This window comes from Balaenoptera acutorostrata, chromosome 1 (genome assembly GCF_949987535.1).
Source record: "Balaenoptera acutorostrata chromosome 1, mBalAcu1.1, whole genome shotgun sequence".
In the NCBI taxonomy this organism is placed as follows: Eukaryota; Metazoa; Chordata; class Mammalia; order Artiodactyla; family Balaenopteridae; genus Balaenoptera; species Balaenoptera acutorostrata.
In genome coordinates this window covers 108,992,101-109,007,085 of record NC_080064.1, presented here as the reverse complement: position 1 = coordinate 109,007,085, position 14,985 = coordinate 108,992,101, and the positions used below count along the sequence as shown (strand labels likewise).

The 14,985-nt window shown below is 39.0% G+C and overlaps 1 protein-coding gene across 6 annotated transcripts in view; it reads left to right on the top strand.

The window, feature by feature from the left end:
• The window catches only part of LOC103016598 (myomegalin), a 61,512-nt gene that overhangs the window by 25,705 nt on the left and 20,822 nt on the right, over nt 1–14,985 (top strand). Inside the window, exon 1 of one of the 6 annotated variants that reach the window (XM_007177941.2) lies at nt 208–1,373. The exons of the other annotated variants lie outside the window; for them this stretch is intronic. The gene's annotated coding sequence lies outside the window, so the exon portion shown is untranslated. Of the gene's footprint in view, nt 1–207; nt 1,374–14,985 lie in introns of those variants that run through there. 6 annotated transcript variants of the gene reach the window in all.

Here is a 14,985-nt window from a genome sequence, read left to right as displayed (position 1 = left end):
GACGGAAGTGTCACCCGTCGTTCCAGAAATACTAAGGTCGTTCCCTCCCTGCTTCGTCCAAAAAAGGAGCCCGCAGGTGACGCTCCGAGCGCCCGCGAGGCCAGCCGGGTCTGCAAGTCTCGAGCGAGTTTCCTCATCCTGGCAGCACCTCAGAACTGGCCTGGTGACGCGTCTTTGCGAGGTGGCTGCGTGTGGAGAGAAGGTCACCGGTGACCGGGGAGCGTGCGAGGGGCCCGGTGGAGGCGGGAGGGAATGTGCGCGGGGTGAGAAGAGGCCGCGCACCGAGACCCGGCGTCTCCATCGTCCAAATGTACTCAGGCGGATGTAGCAACGGAGACGGCTTGGATGGAAAACGCTTTCAAATCAGGCTCCAAGGCCCTGAACTGGATTCCGGATCTTCCCCATACAACCTGCTGCACCTGCAGTTTTCTTACCTTAGTTGAGGGCAACTCCATCCTTCGTGTGCTCACGCCAAAAAAACTTGATGCCGGTCTTTCACAATCCACAACCTAATCAGTTAAGAAATCGTTTTTCCTTTCTGATTAACTGCGCACTTTGATCCACACAATTTTATTCTTGGTCTGATTTTGGTCCTCGACTCTCCTGATAAAGGCGTGGAAATCGATTCAACTCGCGACGCTCGGTCCGCTAAGACTTCAGGGTTTGAGACCTTTAACCTCGGGAGCGTGGGGCCGGGCCGCGCTTGAGACTTTTCTTGGCTCCGCCGGTCCAAATCAGCCTCTTCCGGGCCTGTCCTCGAGGGCCGGGGGCAGGGCTGGGCCGCCTCAGCGGGGTCCCTTCTCGCCGGTCGGGAGCCCCGCACCTTGCGTGGCGCCGGCGGAGAAGCTTCCGGCGGTGTTGATTCAATTTGCCCGCGGCCCGCGAGACGCAGAGGCGCGGTGCGCGCGGGCGCACGCGGCGACTTTGTGGTTCTCGGGCACCCGCTGCCCTCCCGGCTCCTCTCGTTCTCCCTCGCGGGCAGTAACGTCCGGGCAGGAAGAGACCTGTAGGAGAAGGGCAGCCTCTCCTTTAAGTCCTGTCCAGTCAGGATCCAAAAACGGTCTTGAAGAGACAGAGGGAGAGGTGAAAACAGATTAAGGGAAAAGAAGAAATCCTATGCGAATTCCTCATCTAAACGCACCCTGAAGATGAAGTCGGCGTCCGCAGGGACCCGGTCCTCCCGGCGCTGGTGAAGGTGAGTCGAGTTCCGGTGAGCAGTTGGAGCCAAAGCCGACAACCTTGGCCAGGCGGCCAGAGGGTAAGCAGCCCCTCTGCCTCCCCAGATGGGCAGCACTTGAACGTCTCTCCCTTGGCTTTTGATGGATTCCAAGGATGCAACAGATACGTCAATTTTTAAAATGCACTTACTTGGGGTAAGAGTACTTTAAAATCTTTTAGCAAAGGAAACGGTTTATGGCTGGTTTTGAACGACGACTTTCAGGTGTGGGGGAAATATGAAAACCAATACACTAGGGAAAGCAACTACTGTTAATGGCACAGACCCAGGAACGGCACTTCAGCCAGGTAGGTTTGTCCCTTAGGTTGGGACCACTTTGTTTTAAGTGCACTGTTGGTGGAACTTAAGATAAATCTAGGACGTTCACAATGAATATTTTAATTTTAATAGTTTTCAGTGGAAATACACATTCCAGAAGTCATATAACAAACACATGAGGCCAGCTTTATGCCAATTTTACAAAAACGAAAAGGAAAGATGATATATAAATGACAAGGCCTAATAAAATGCCTTTAAATAGTTTTTTTCCACCAACATTTTTTCCGTCTTTGGATAGGTAGCATCTAACTCCTCTTTCTACGAAATCTGACAATCACTGCAAGATCCTAATATCAACTTTTTAGTTCCAGCTTACTCTTCCCTAAGCCTTTCCTCAGCATCTCCCCATCATCTTTTCTATACAATAGAAGTAAATTCTACTTCAGCCTTTAATTTGCAACCCCACACTCAACAATCAGCCTAGTAAATTAGGGTAGGCCCTCCAGGGGACTGTCCCTACAAAGAATAGAAAATTGCAAATCAAACATTGTATTCATGAGTGTAAGGAAAATGAACTTTTTTTTCAAAAAAAATCTAGATTCATTGTTGAATGTTGCAGATATTTTGTCTCTCAATCAGCTCTGAAGGTAACTGGAGATTTTTCTCTGGAGGCTGCAATAGAGGATCTTTGGCTAACAGGTCAGCCATAATACGTGAAGGCATGTATCCTACAATTAAATGAGAGGGATTAAGTGACAGCATATCTTGATGTGCATGGTGGCTACTTTAGTATATACACATTTCAAAATTTGTTGAGCTGTGTGAAAAAGTCAAACCTGGAAGACTTTAAGATTTACTATCAAGCTGTTTATTACTACAAACAAGATAGTATGGGAGTGGCAAAAGGATACATGTATAGATAAATGGAACTGAATTGAGACACCTAAAACAGACCCACCTTATATGGTCAAATTATTTTTTTAAAAAGACACTAGAGCTATTCAATGGGTAAAGGAATATCATTTCAATAAATAGTGCTGGAACAACTGGATATCCATGTCGTGAAAAAACCTGCAATCCCTACCTCACAATATACACAAAAGCTAATTTGAGTTGGATCATAGATCAAACCATACAAACTAAAGCTATAATGTTTTATAAGAAAATACATGAGACTATCATTATGACCTGGTAGTAAGCAAAGGTTTTCTAAATATGACACAGAAAGAAATAAAAAATACAATGATACATTAGGCTTTAACAACATTAAAAAGTCTTCTCATGAAAATATACCATTAAGTAAGTGAAAAGTCAAGTCACAGATTGGAAGAAAATAGTTACAAAAGATATCTGACAAAGACTGTCTCCAGAATATATAATGAACTACTACAGTTCAGTATTAAAAATGGAAACACCCAGTTTTTAAAACAGGCAAAAGCTTAAACACACTTCAAAGAGGAAGATATATTAATGTCTAGTAAGCACATAAAAAGTGTTCAATATCATTAGCTGTCAGGGAAATAGATATTAAAACTACATTGAGATACCACTCCACTCAGTAGCATGGCTAAAATTATAATGTCTGAAAACATCAAATCTTGGTGAAGATGTGGAAAAACCGGAATTCTCATACATTTTTAGTGGAACTGTAAAATGTTATAACCACTTTGGTTTGACAATTTCTTATACATTTAAACATAAATTTACATAAATATCCTTTTGTTCCCAGAAACACTTCACCTAGATATTCTTCCAAGAGAAATGAAAACACATGTCCATACAAAAAAAATTGTAGCAAGAATGTTCATAGCATTTTTATTCACAATAGCCAAAACTTCAAACAACCCAAATGTCCATTATCAGGACACTGGTAAACAAATTGTGGTATATCCATGCAATGGAATACTACTCAGCAATAAAAAGTAATAAACTTTTGATATACTCAACAATATGAATAAAACTCAGAGCCATTATGGAGAACACAACAGCGTTCATATTCCATTATTCCATTTACAATAACTTCTCGAAGACGTAAAACTAAGGTGCAAAATATCAGCACAGTGTTTTTCAAAAATAATGCAGAGGATAATGACAATGAAAATGATGATTCTACTAAGTATAACATTATTGATCGAGTAGCTACTAAATTCAGGCACAGCTAACAATGGTGGAATGAAGTAGACTACTCCTATTAGGCCCATTTTACAGAAGAAAGAATTGAAGCACATAAAGTTTAAGTTACTTGTCCAAGGCCACACAAGGGCTGAATCAGTTTTACAAACTGGAACCTGTGCTCCTGAGCACTGATTGACCAGGTCTTTCTTCTCAGTTTTAGGTTTTTCTGGTTTTCTCAGCTGTAGGGATAAGAGGAAGAGAGAGAAGGAAAGAGAGGGCCAAAGAAAGAGTGAGAGATGGAAGTACAAGGATCTGTAGTTATCAAAGAGCAGAGCAGGAAACTATTGTGAATGTTTTTACATCAAAGGTTGTAAAAATTTTGGGGAGTCTGGGTTGGTGGTCTGCAAGCAAGCTATGGATTCTCTAGTGATTAAGTATTGTGCTGAGGTCAGGAGATGAATCATATATGTAAAAGCTGAAAGCTAAAACATTAAAGCTTCTAGAAGAAAATGTAGGAAAATATATTCACAACCTGGGGTTAGGAGAGATGTCTTAGGGTAAGATGCCTTAACAATAAAAGAAAAAATAAAGAAATTAGATTTCATCAAAATTAAAAACTTTTGCTCAGCCAAAATCACCATAAAGTAAAAAGGCAAGCCACAGACTAGGAGAAGATATTTGCAATATCCTTAACTGAAAATGACTCTAGTATTGAATGTATAGAGAACTCATAGAAATAATAACAAAAGCCAAGCCATATAAAAATGAGCAAAATACTGGAATAGACTTTCTTCACAAAAGAGAATTTCTAAATGGGCAAAAGACCTAAGAGATGTGCAATATCATTACTTATTAGGGAAACACAAATTAAAACTACAATGAGATACCTTTATGCACCCATAAGAATAAGTAAAACTTTAAAGACAGAGAACGGCAAATGCTGACAAGAACGTGGAATAACTTATATCTTGCTGCTGTTGAGAAGGTAAAATCGCACAGTCATTCTGGAAAACTGTTTTGGCAGTTTCTAATAAAGTACACCTACCCTGTGACTGAGCAATTCTACTACAAAGTATATACTGAAGAAAAATGAATGCACATGTCTACAGAAAGGAATTGTACAAGCATATTCATAGCAGCTTTGTTCACAATAGCCAAAACTAGAAACAGCTCAGTTATCCATCAACAGTGATACGGACACACACAGGAATAACCTTCATGAATAACACCAAAATAATACACTCAAAAACACAGATGCATCAAAAACATTATGTTGCATGAAAAGAAAGAGCCAGACACACACAAAAAGTATATTTATTTATGTGAATTTCAAAACAGTCAACACTAATCTATGAAGATAGAAATCAGATGGTTTACATTTACTTAATTATATGTTCTTGTTGAACCATTTTGAGGAATTTACAGACATCATGATCTTTGAACCTAAGTACTTCAACATGCAAATGACTTCATCTCTTTGATTATCATTTATGGACTCCAATATTCTGTTTTTTAATCCACTAGACTGCGGTCAGCAAACTCTTTTCTGAAAAGTACCAGATAGTAAATATTTTAGGCTTTGCAGGCCATATGGTCTCTGTTACAACTGCTCAACTCTGCCATTGTAACACAAAAGCAGCCATACATAATACATATATGAATAGGCCTGGCTCTGTTCCAAAAAAAAAAAAAAAAAAAATTTACAAAAACAGGCTGTGTGCCAGATTTGCCAGTAGGCCATAGTTTACTGACCCCTGCACAAAAATCACAATTCCTTTTCATGCTCAAATTATCACAACTTATGCCACTGGGAATTCCTTAAAGCTGGCTATGTGTTTTTGAAAAGATCCTAATAGTTTGTTAATGAGCATTGCTTTCTGGTCCAAGCTTTCCCATGCTCACCTTGTAATTCCCCTGCACCATTCCTGGAAGTAGTCATTTCTTTAAGAAGTCTGCTTCATTTTGTGGGCAATGGTATTAAAGACCAAAACCTGGACACTGTGGATACTCATTGAGCTTTGGGTGATGTTGATTTTAAACCAATTCAGTTTACAGTGCTAAAATAGATTCTAACTGAGTTTATTTCTTTTACATGTATCAAATACCCATTTAAAAATAACAGTGTGTGTGTATCTATTATAGATTTTTGGTTTGTGATTACCAGAGGTTTATATATAGTAATCTTTATATCTGTATTTATGTATGATTATTTTAAGTTGCTGATCTCTTAAGTTCAGACTCATTTTAACAACCCTGCATTTTTACTCCCCTCCTCCTATGATTACTGTTTTTGACATCATATTTTACATCTTTCTGTGTTTCCATTAACTACTTATTGTGGCTATAGATGATTTTACTACTTTTGTCTTTTAACCTTCCTACTAGGCTTTATAAGTACTTGATCTACTACCTTTATTGTATATTTGCCTTTACCAATGAGATTTTTCCTTTCATAATTTTTATATTTCTAGTCGTGGCCTTTTCTTTTCTGCTTAAAGAAGTTCCTTTAACATTTCTTGTAAAACTGGTTTCATAGTGCTGAACACTTTTAACTTTTGCTTGTCTGTAAAACTTTTGATCTCTCCTTCAGATCTGAATGAGAGCCTTGTGGGGTAGAGTATTTACATTTTTCCCATTCATCACTTTAAATATATCATGCCACTCCCTTCTGGCATGCAGAGTTTCTGCTGAAAAGTCAGCTGATAGCCTTATGGGAGTTCCCTTATATGTAACTTCTTGTTTTTCCCTTGCTGTTTTTAATATTCTCTCTTTATCTTTAATTTTTGCCATTTTAATAACGTGTCTTAGTGTGATCCTCTTTGGGTTGATCCTGTTTGGGACTCTCTGTTCTTCCTGGACCTGAATGTCTGTTTCCTCTCCCAGGTTAGGGAAGTCTTCAGCTATTATGTCTTCAAGTATGTTCTCTGTCCCTTTCTCTCTGTCTTCTCCTTCTGGGACCCGTATAATGCAAATGTTAGTATGCTTGATATTGTCTCAGAAGTCTCTTAAACTGTCCTCATTTTTTAAAATTTGTTTTTCCTTTTTCTCTTCAGCTTGAGTGGTTTCCACTGCTCTGTCTTTCAGTTTGCTATTCTATTCCCCTGTATCATCTAATCTGCTGTTGATTCCTTCTAGTGTATTTTTATTTCAGTTATTCTTCAGCTCTATTTGGTTCTTCTTTATATTTTCTAACTCTTTGTTAAACTCCTCACTGTGTTCATCAGTTCTTCTCCCGAGTTCCTTGAGCATCTTGACCACTCCCTGTCCTTTAATATTTTTGATGTGAAAACATCCACAATGTTTTCCAACTTTGTTCTTAAACAACTACAGGTTCTTGTACATTTCTCTCTTTCAGGTCCTCTCTCTCCATTTCTCCCTCCCCATTCTGATACAGAATAAAAACAGTTCTCTTCTCTCAGGATCTGGCCTGGGTCTCTGCACAAGCCTCCTAGGAGGTCTTGTTGTCCTTGACCATGCCTCCCCTTCTTCTTTTCCTCCTCCTGAAGTTTCCCTTTTGGCCCTGAACCTTTCCCCATGCCCACCCACTGACCCACCCCCCACTGAGACTGAATGCAATTGAGTTGAGTGCATGGAACTCAAGCAGCACAGGTGGTGCCCCGTAGGCCCCGCCATTGTCCCACCTGTGGGACATTGCACACTTCAAAATCAATTGACCAAAATAGAGCCCTTTAAAATAAGACTCTCCGTTTTGAAAAACCTTTCTTCTATTTCTGCTCTCAGAGTTCTTCAAAGGACTAAAAGCTTAAAGGCTACAATGTATGGAAATAAACAAATACCAACCAAATGAGAAAAGCAGAGGCAGTTTATTCAGAGCTTGCTATTATTACAAGGGAGTCAGCCAGGGTCACTTGCATTTTAGCAGAGACTCAAGGGCGGAGGAGTAGGAAAGCTTTATAATGAAAAAAAGGGAAGGCTTCAGGTGTGCCCTGATTGGAGGCTGTCAGCATGGAGAAGCTGTAGGTGGACTAACTGGAAGCCAGGCGTCCTGTATGACTGGTTGGGGGTGCATATTTGGCTTTCTCTAGTTGGTTCTAAGTTGCAATGGGAATAAAAATTAGGGAAACTATCATTTATTAATGAAGTCCTGGCCATTTTGAGCCAATTATTCCAGAACTTATTGTTTAGCTTCCTGGATTGTTACTAGAGATAACAGTCTGACTTCCTACAAATCTGACTTATAGCAGGTTAGCTTCCTGAGGGTTTATTGTTAGATAGAAAGTGTTGGTTTCCTGGACGGGTGGCTGCAGGTTGTGGATCAGAGTTCTATATTTCTCTATCATCTAGCCATTGTCTATTTGTATGTTCAGACTCTCAAAATGCATTGGTTCCACAAGTCCTAAATGAGCTCCTTGGGTGTTAAGCTTGCCTTGGGCCCCACTTGGCTGGTGGTTGGGTGAGGAGAGTGCCCTCCCTGGGCATCTGGGGGGGGGGGTACTGATTTCTGAAGCTGGTGAGGGTCAAGGCAGGGTGAGACCATTCAGGTGCCCTAGTTTCAGAATCACCCTACACAACGGCTTCAAATGTGACAAACAACTTAATTTGTGGATCTAATCTCCCTAGTTTTATGAGGCTTTGGAGCCTGCCTAGTCATATTGCAGAAAGTGGGTGGAATCCATTTGTGTTAAATGAGAGATCACTCTCTATTACAATGAAAATAGGAAGTTTACTGTGTCTCTGTGGCGTAAGTGCATTTTGCCATTACCCAGAGTTTGGTCATTACATCATACCAGGGGAAGGTGTAAATCTTTTACAATATCCAAACTGGTATCAACGAATTGCTCACTTACCTTTCTGTCATCTAATGGCCACTTCTTGTCCTCTCATATCCTCCCAGAAGATCTGTTGGGAAGAAATATACAATTGGGAGACACGAACTTCCTAGAAGCAGGAACAAGAGAGGCCTGATGTAACCTGTGTTTAAGAGCATTGGTTCTGGATGAAATCATCTTTTTCCTCTTTGAGCTAGTAACAAATTTTATGTACTTCATTTTTTTTTAACTGTGTAAATAGTAGCTTACCAGCCAGATGTGCCTGGATTTAGTAATTGCTCAATCATTGTTATTATCCTCTGCCTTATTTTTGATGAAGGCATTTCTTCCTTTGTTTGTACCTTTGTTTGTACCCTTTACACATTGTTTTTTAAAGTGGGTTGGTTTCATGGTTTTATGATTACAAATAATGCTGTAGTCATCATTTTTGTACACATATCTTTTGTCACTTGTGCAACTATTAGGAAACAAATTGGTATAATTTATTCTCTTCTGGAGCATATAGACAAACTAGGTCTCTAAAAATTCAAAAGATGTACTGCCTAGGTTGGTTTATGTATACTAACAATCACTTATATAAATTGAAAATAAGAGAAATTAAGTATTTTTTTAAAAGGTAAATGTTACTGTTTATAAGTTCAGAGAGTATTTGGCTCCTTTCAATTTTCATAGATAATTATTTTGTGCCTTTTCTATGTGTATCCCTGAAGTTATTATTACTATTATTATTATTATTAATTATTTTGAGTAATGAGATGACTTTCCCATGCTCACCAAATCAAAAATGCCACCTGGACCATTGGCGTCTGGCCATTCTAACAACAGAAAAAAAAGCAGTTATTTATATAAAATTAAGAACCTAACATGCTAAAGATATGATCTGAGACTCTATAGATTTCACCAGTTTGTGATGTATGAGGATTTCTACTCTGGCTCATTGTTCTTAAACTAGAACACGTGACCCATAACTTATCACTGACTTTGGTTCAAATAAATAAAACAGCTCAAGCTTTAGATACTCTACAAATTAGCATAAATGTGTTACCTAGAAGAGTCCATAATTGTGAAATTACCCTTTACTATTTACTGGCCAGCTACACAAATGCTATTTTACCTTTTTGAACTAAGGACTTAAAAAATTAATCAATCAGTCAATTAAAAAGTTTACCTTGTTAGCTAAGGTTGACCAAACTGATTCTTGAGCCCTATTCTCTTAGTTAGGCCTAGGCGAACTGGAAAATTGGATATGAAGTTGATTCCAAATTACTTATGATATTTGTGATTTTACTCATACTTCTTCCACTAATATTCATGTGTATAAATGTTGGTACAGAACCATTATCCTGTGGTAACATCCTACTGATTATTATGTATCAAAAAGAGACTGAGGCTGCCATAGTCAAATTGGCTCCATTAGAAGCAGAATTTTGACCAAACGCTGGCAGGTTAAAAATTCTGAAGAAGAAAATGGCACAAACCTGGTCTAACTAATACAGAGGTTCCAACAGACGGGCACTGGCAGATATAACTTGTCATGCACAATTTTTAGCTAAATTTTCAATGCTATCCAGAAAACCCCAAAATCACTGATATTGGTTTCTCCCATGAACCAGTGAAATTGTTCCTAAGGCAGACTACTCAGACTGTCCTTTTAGAGATTCCAGAATATCAGCTTATGAAAAAAAGGAAGGGGAGAGAGAGAGAAATCCATCATTCCCTGGCTGTGTTTTCTTTTCTCCCCCTCACCTATTTTGTTTTAATATATTTGGTGGGCCGGGGTGGGAGGGGGCTTTATTTGAAGATCAACAGTTCTCCTTCATATATGAGAGTAAATTATGTACTCATAATTGTCTCTGAGTTATTTTTAACACTATCTATTAATATGGACACATAACATACAAATACATACACACACATTTATAATACTCATGATTTACTTTTTAAATGAAAATGTGAGTTTACATTCATATACCTTGGATCCTCTAAAGACTAGCAGGAAGAAGCAGCAGATTGCAGAAAGCTGACAGCAGAACTGAAGAGCAAAAAGATCTCTGCTATGAGCCAGAAAGTGAAAAGCCAGGCTGTAAAGGAGAAATATATCTCTCGTGGTTCAGAAAAGCTGGTTGCTGGGCTGAAATGCATTTTAAAAAATGTCCGGAGTCTCTCTGGTACTCAGATCCCAAACCCAGCTGGAAAAAAAATTTCTGATCCTACTCAAAAACATTTGAATCCAGTGAAAAACCAAATCTAATAAATCGAACAAAACCAAACCCAACTCAAGACAGACACATTAGATTGACTCAGCCCTTCACACTAGAGGCCTGATAGAAAAATGGGTATGTCCATACCTGGGAGTAAATATTTACTTCTGTCTCTACACTGTCAAACACACTGTCTGGCACATATTAAAAAGTTACAAGAGGCACAGTGAAGCAAAAAAAGTGACATATAATCGAAAGAAAACATCAGTCAGTAGAGACAACCCCCGGGTGGCCTAGATGCTGGACCATTATACAAGGGCTTGAAAATAAACATAAGAAATATGTTAAATGACCTAGCAAACAAAAAAGTAGGCAACACATGTGAGTAAAAAAAAAATGTGAATCAATGTAAAGAAAACACTGTTTTCAATGATAAAGGTACATGAACATGGCTAAATATGAAAGTGTTACATTCATTAATGAACTTAGAAAAACATGATTTTGTCTCATTTTTTATGAGATGTCCTCCCTCCTCACTGTCCCTCCAGGAGCACTCCCTCGTCCCTAAGTCAAGAAGATGGGGGTGCTCAGCTGTCCCCTCTGTCCTATGAACACAAAATGCACTGTTACCCTTAGGAGCCCCTCTAAGGGAACTCCCGAGTTCAGACCAGAAGAATCAAGGCCCATAAACACTTCTGGTTGGGAGATGTGATTGCATCATCTCTGGAACCATGGAGTCTGTTTCTGGGGAAGATTAAATGGTTTTTTTTTACTCTTTCTCTCCTCTTCTTCCTTCTTTCGTTAATTGAGTGTTTTGTAGGCCTTCCTTTCAATCTTCTTTTTCTCTTTGAAATCTTGGAGGTTGAACAAGAAGGAGGTGATGCAAATCTTAGTGAAGTCTTCTCAGTTACCAGTGAGCATGGTGGCCAAGGGGAAGGACTCTGGAGGCAAACTGCCTGGGTCTGAGTGCTGGCTCTCACTGTCACAGGGGTGGGACCCTTAAAATTAGCCAGCCTTTCAGTGCCTTAGCGTTCTCATCTGCAGCAAGGGGATGGTAATATCCTACACTATCTTTTAGGATTGTTATGTGAACTTAATAAGTTATTACATAGTAAAGCACTGAGGAACAGTGCTGGCCTCACAGTAAAGCTACAAGAAAGCTGTTATTATTGTTATTATTATTAAGCCGTTTATTTCCACTTCTAACTGTACCACTGCTGACTTTCAACATTCCCTAGAATAAATTAGGGATGTTTAGTGGCTTGGTTGGCCTCTTCTCCTGCATATTAGTGACCAATATCTGGAAAACTGGTTACTGGCAAGGTTTGATACTGATCTAACTGAAGTGCAGACAGTTCAGCAGGAAACTGGATCAAACTTCATCAAATCCTTGGACCTTATGCAGGCACGATGATTTTTCAGCTCATGGTAGAAAGTCTTTTGCACGTAATTCTAGGAAGTGCTTTTAATATCCAACCAGACTTACCCAAATATTATAAGAAAAATCCAGGTATGTATCAGTGACCCCTTCTTTTCTGTTGTCCTTAAGAAATCAAAGTAGGAAATTTTAGTTTACCTGGAATTTGTAGATTTCCTCTTTCAGTTGTGATGGAGTATCTGTAGCAAAACAGCACACACCCTGAAAACAAGTAGATAAAATCTGATTTAAAGGAATTCTGTTTGAAGTCTTTGGAAAGCTACCAATGCAGTTAAGACACACAGAGCCAGTTCTAGAGAGAAGCTCATTGGAATGAAACCAATTCTCTGCTTTTTCCCCTCAGGACATTTGCCAGTTCTTGGCAAGGAACAAGAGGCTGAGAAGCTGGGTAGAGGGCAGCTGCTAAGAGTCAGAAAAAAATAGTAACACTTTAAGTAATCTCATGGGATCAGGGATTGGGAATTGAGGAGTTGGGGGTCGGAGAGGGGGCAGGGAAGGCTTGTGGAGCTGTCCAAGTATTCAGACTTGAGGAGCCAGGATCCTGGAGTGCATTGGGAAGTGAGCTGGACACTTGGTAAAGGCTTTCCCCTCAAAGCATTTGCAAATGCAGCTCTATGCCGGCATGAAGCTATGAAAGAAACCAGAGTACAGCTGAAAGAAGAGCAGTTTTCAGTGGTACCATGGTACAAAGGAGATAGATATAAATTGAAGTTCAGGACCCTCCAAAGAGATGGTGCTTCTCAGATGGGAGCCCTAAAGCAGCAGCCTAGGTGTGTTGGAAAAACCAGATATATATTAAGACTTCCCATGAGGGCAAACAAACTGTAAATCAGTTTAGTCATGGAATAGATTGAGGCAATCTGCCCCTCTATAATATCCCCCCACCAATAACTTTATTCAAAGTCTCCATTGTTTTTCACACATCCGGGCCATTACCCAATCACATTTTCCAGGCATAGAAAGAAATAAGACCAAGAGGAAAAAAGCAAACAATAGAAACTGACTCATAATATGATTAAGCTATTGGAGTTACCAGATAGGAACACTAAATTATGTATGTTTTAGGTGTTCAAGGATGTAGATGACAAGATGGAAACTTACATCAGAGATTAGGAATCTATTAAAAAATCAAATGGAAATTCTAGGACTGCTAACAGTAGTTATTGTGATATAACTTACAAATAGTACAATGCATGTATGTAAAGTGCACAGCTTGATGAATCTTGACAAATGTACATACCCTTGTAACCACTGGCCAGACCAGGTTCTATAGAACATCGACTCAGGAAGTTTCCCTCATGTAAGTTTCCAGTGAAAATACTTCAAAGAAACAACTACTCTTCTGATTTCTATGCCTACAACTTAGCTTTGCCTCTTCTACCTGTCTGGAACTAACTGGAATCATACATGAGTAACACAGAAGAATATTAAAATAGCTATGTTTTGGATATTCAAAAACATTCTGTCCAGAGGCATCCTTTGCTGAACATAGTGTGTTGGAGGGATTTATTCATGTTATTGTGAATATTAAATTGTGAATATTAAAACTCATTTATTCCTAATTATTTTGCATTTTACTATTATCTACGCTCTTGAGGTTTACCATCTTAACCATTTTTAAGTGTACAGTTCAGTGGCATTAAGTACATTCATGTTATTATGCTACTATCACAACTCACCATCCATCCACAGAACTCTTCATCTTGCAAAACTGAAATTCTCTACCTATTAAACAGTAACTCTCCATATCTCCTTCCCCCCAGCCCTTGGTAACCACCATTCTTATTTCTGACTCTATTAGTTTGACTATTCTAGGTACCACATGTAAGTGGAATCGTACCCACTTAAAAAAAAAATGTGAATTTCACCACATATAAGTAGAATCTTTTGCCCTTTTGTGACTGGCCTATTTCACTTAGCATAATGTCTTCAAGGTTCATCCATATTGTAACATGCATTAGAATTTCCTTTTTTTAAGGTTGAATGGTATTCCATTGTATGTATTATATACCACATTTTGTTTATCCATTCCTCTGCTGAATGGACGATTGGGTTGCTTCCACCTTTTAGCTATAGTGAATAATGCTGCTATGAATATGGTTGTACAAAGATCTCTGAATCCCTGCTTTCAATTCTTCTGGGTATGTACCCAGAAGTAGAATTGCTGGATCATATGGTAATCCTATTTTTAAAAAATTTTTGAGGAACTGTTATACAATTTTCCATAGCAGCTGTACTGTTTTACATTCCCATCAGCAGTGCATAAGAGTTCCAATTTCTCCACATCCTTGACATTTGCTTGGTGTTTTTTTTTTTAATAGTGGCCATCCTAATGGATGTGAGGTGGTATGTCTATAGTATTTATGTGGTGGATATAATATCTATATATATCACGGTGTGCTACTTAGCATTCCTTCCCACCTCTGTATTCAGTGATGTCTCATTGGGAGCTTAAAATTGGCCACAGTGAGAGTATTTACTCCACAGAGATAGGCAAATGTTACAAGTCAGGACTTTATCCCCAGGAGTGCTTGTTGTTAAACACTTATCAGCATGCCATTGAAATGGAGGCTTAGGAAGTGGGAAACAAGGTAATCCCTCTCACTCCTGTTCTGCCTCTGACTCTCTTTATAGTCTCAGCTGCTGTGTCACTAAAAACTATTGCTTGCATTTGCCATCCATTCCCTCCATTCCATGGCCTAGGTCTTACTGGGCTCTGTCAAGGGCCATTCCCAATGGCTTTTTGGCAGCCCAGGCAACTGTATCAAGACCCAAGTGAAAGAATAAATAAATCTGTTAGATTTTTAAAATCAGCACCAACATTAAGTATCCATTAATCATATTAAAGGAGATAAAATATTTTAAGGGCTTTGACAAAGTGGAAAGTAAATTGTAGATCCAGAATTCAATTCAAAACAGACATTAGTAGAGTATAATGTTTATACA